Raw genomic sequence first — 4,395 nt, forward strand, 5'->3', positions numbered from 1 at the left:
TTGTAAGTATTCATCCATATCACCTAGATTGCCAAATTTGTTGCCATATAATTGGGCATAATAGTTTTTAATGATTGCCTTAATTTCCTCTTCATTAGAGGTGAGGTCTCCTTTTTCATCTTGGATACTGTCAATTTGGTTTATTACTTTCCTTTTTTTAATTAGACTGACTAGTACTTTGTCTATTTTATTTGTTTTTTCAAAGTACCAGCTTCTTGTCTTATTTGTTAAATCAACAGTTCTTTGACTTTCAATTTTATTAATTTCTCCTTTGATTTTTAGGATCTCTAATTTAGTCTTCATCTGAGGATTTGTAATTTGTTCACATTCTAGCTTTTTAATTTGCATGACCAATTCATTGACCTCTGTCCTCTCTAGTTTGTTAATATATGAACTCAAGGATATAAATTTCCCCCTGAGTACTGCTTTGGCTGCATCCCATAGGTTTTGAAAGGATGTCTCATCATTGTCATTTTTTTCAATGAAGTTATTAATTGTGTCTATGATTTGTTCTTTAACCAATTTTGAAGAATCATATTGTTTAATTTCCAATTAATTTTTGATTTCCCTCTCCATGTACCCTTACTAATTATTATTTTCATTACATTGTGATCAAAGAAGATCACATTTATTATTTCTGCTGTTCTGCACATGTTTGCAATGTTTTTATGCCCTAATACATGGTCAATTTTTGTGAATTTACCATGTGCTGCTGAAAAGAAGGTATATTCCTTTTTTGTCCCTATTTATTTTTTTCCACATATCTACTAACTCTAATTTTTCTAGAATTTCATTCACTTCTCTTACCTCTGTATTATTTATTTTTTGGTTTGATTTATCTAGTTAGGATAGATGAAGGTTCAGGTCTCCCACTTGTATAGTTTTTCTGTCTATTTCATCCTTGAGCTCCACTAGTTTCTCCATTAGAAATGTGGATGCTATGCCATTTGGTGTATACATGTTGAGTATGGATATTTCCTCATTGTCCATACTGCCTTTTATCAGGATATAATTACCTTCCCTATCTCTTTTAACTAGATTTATTTTTACTTTGGCTTTGTCAGAAATCATGATAGCAACTCCTGCCTTCTTTTTATCAGTTCATGTCCAATAGATTTGGCTCCATCCTCTTACTTTCACCCTATGTATATCTACCTTCCTCATATGTGTTTCTTATAGACAGCATTTGGTAGGGTTTTGGATTCTAATCTTCTCTGCTATTCACTTGCGTTTTATGGGTGAGTTCATTCCATTCACATTCAGAGTTACGATTACTAGCTGTGTATTTCCCAGCATTTTTATTTCTACTCCTGATCCTGCCTTTTCTTCTTTCACTATTTCCTTCTACACCAATGTTTGTTTTTAATCAGTCCCCCTAGTTCCCACCCTTATTTTACTTCCCTTTCTACCCCCTAGCTTCTTATTCTCCCCCCTTATTTTCCTTTCAGTCTTTCTAAAACTACCCCCCACCCTCTCCCTCCTTTGTACTATTTCCCTCCCCACCAGTCCATTTGTTGCCCTTCTACTCCCCTATAGGGCGCAAATCTATTCTCTGTCCCAATGGATTGGATTGTTCTTCCCTCTTTGGGTCAATTTCAATGCACTTAAGAGTTGACTATTTTCTATCTCCATCCTCTTTACCCTTCCAATGTATTGATGTTCTCCCCGCTCCTGCCATGAGCTTCTTTGTGACATATAAATTTACCCCCTTTTGTTTCTTTTCCCATTTCTTTTAGTATTAACCTCTTTTTTCACCTCTAGTTGTATATACATATATATATACACACGTATATGCATTTATGCATACATATATCTATATACCTATTTATGTCTTGTCATTTCATCCTATACAGTTTGTCACTGTTCCCTCTAAGTGTAATTCTTCTAGCTGCCTAGTTGATAATAACAATTTTAAAATTTTTAAGAGTTACCAATGACCTCTTTTCTTATAGGGATACATATCATTTTAACTTATTGAGTTTCTTTTTTTAAAAAGGGGGGGTTGTTTTGTTTTGTTTTGTTTTGCTTTTTTCCCCTCTTTTTAAATTACCTTTTGATGATTCTCTTGAGTTCTGTGCTTAGGCATCAAATTTTCTGTTCAGGTCTGGTTTTTTCTTTACAAATTCTTGGAATTCTTCTATTTTGTTGAATGACCATACTTTCCCCTGTAAGAATATAGTCAGTTTTGCTGGGTAGTTGATTCTTGGTTGTAGACCTAGTTCCCTTGCTTTCTGGAATATCATATTCCATGCCTTTCGGTCCTTCAGTATAGATGCAGCCAGATCTTGTGTTATCCTCACTGTGGTTCCATGGTATCTGAATGATTTCTTCTTGGCAGCTTGTAATATTTTTTTCTTTGGTCTGATAGTTCTTGAATTTGGCTATAACATTCCTGGGTATTGTCAGTTGGGGATTAAGTACAGGAGGTGATCTGTGGATTCTTTCAATCTCTACTTTTCCCTCTGGTTCTAGAATATCGGGGCAGTTGCCTTGAATAATTTCCTGTAGTATTGTGTCCAGGCTTTTTCTTTAGTCATGGTCTTCTGGTAGACCAATGATTCTTAAATTGTCTCTCCTCGAACAATTTTCTAAATCCTCTGTTTTGTTAATGAGATGCTTCATATTTTCCTCAATTTTTTTCATTCTTTTGGTTTTGTTTTATAGTGTCCTGCTGCCTTGTGAGGTCACTTAATTCTAGTTGTTGTACTCTGGTTCTTAAAGACTGGATTTCATCCCTGGTTTTTTGGTCATCCTTCTCCTTCTGGTCTGATTTTCTTTGGAGGTCATCTTTCATTCTCTTTACCTCACCTTTCATCTCCTTTGCCTCATCTGTCATCTTCTTTGCCTCATCTTTCGTCTTCTTTGCCTCATCTTTCATCTCCTTTGCCTCATTTTCAAGCTGGTTGATTTTGGCTTTCAAGACACTATTTTCTGTTTCCAGATGACTTATCTTAGTTTTTAAATTCTTTTCCCAATTGTCTTCAGCCTCTCTTAATTGTGTTTTGAATTGCATTTTGAGTTCTTCCAAAGCCTGTATCCAATTCGCTGGGGTTTCTGTTTTATTGCTTGCCTCCTCCTCTGCTCTTGGCTCGTTGCCTGTACAGAAGCTGTCAATTGTAATTTCTTTCTTCTTTTTCTGTTGTTTGCTCATATTTACTCCTTCTTTTCTCCCCATATTTGTCTGTGCTCTTGCTCCTATAATTTTTTTGGTTTGGGGATTTTCTGTCAGTCTCTCTTCTTGGAGCTTTGACAGAGGATCTCTCAGTGCATTCTGTGGGGGAGGAGTGTTGGAGTTTGAGCTTCCCTGCCCTGTGGAGGATTTTGATTGGATTAAAGTCCAGCAATCTGTGAGAGAGGGGTGTTGGAGTTTGGGCTTCCCTGAGCTCTGAAGACTTTTGATGGGATTAAGTTCAGCTGGGTTGGGCTGGATATACCCTGAGGCCAAAACCTCCTGGAAGGCTGGGGCAATATGGAGGGTCTCCACTGCTCTGACCAGGCTGCCAGCTCTGTGCTCTCTCTCCAGTTTTGTCCCCACTGCCTGTGTTCGACACTCTGAGGCTGGCCTAACCCAGCCTGCAAGGTACACCCTCCAGACCAGTGCCTTTGCCCACCCAGAGTTTCCCGCAGCTACTGGAGGTTTAGTGCTCTAGGTGGGGGGAGGGGTCCTTGGACCTTCCTTCTGCCTTCCCCTTAAACATCTTCTCGGTTTTTCCCTGTGCCTGGCAGGTAACGTCATGAATTCCTATGAACCTGCCCAATTATTGGTTCCTGCTGTTGCTGGGCGGTAACATTATATCTTCCTGTGTGTTAACCTATATATTGCTTTGTTTGAACTCAATAAAGGGTCGTTATACATTTTCCGTTAGCGTCCATTCGTCACTTTGTATGTTCGTTACCCCACGCAAGGTCGCAAGAAGGTTGGCCTTTCAGATGAGCCTTGCATTTTGGCGCCCGAACAGGGACATAAATGCCGTTGGTAACCCTGATTCTTTTGCTGGTCAAAGGATGACACAAAGTGGCGGGCTTTGGGACAAAATCTTGGATTGGGTAAGCAAAGCAAATTTGGGACAGAGCCAAGAGAGATCCATCTTTATGGGTTTCCTCTGTTCTATAATCTTTTATATCTCCTTTCTTTGTTTTGTGGGTTATTTCTCAGGAGGTATGGGAAACTCAGTTCCTGTCCTTTTACAGGATGGGGGATGGCAAGCTGAGCACCTTATTCAAGCTGCCTTAACGGCACATGGAGTTAAAGTGAAGAAAAAGATGTTAAAGAAATTCGTGGGCTATGTAAGACAATTAGCACCATGGTTCTCTGAAGGAGAGATTATATCTAGTTTGGAATGGGAACGTGTAGGATCAAGGTTTGGTTCTGAGGGGGAAACTCCACCCCCGGAT

This window comes from Monodelphis domestica, chromosome 2, assembly GCF_027887165.1.
Source record: "Monodelphis domestica isolate mMonDom1 chromosome 2, mMonDom1.pri, whole genome shotgun sequence".
Lineage (NCBI taxonomy): Eukaryota > Metazoa > Chordata > Mammalia > Didelphimorphia > Didelphidae > Monodelphis > Monodelphis domestica.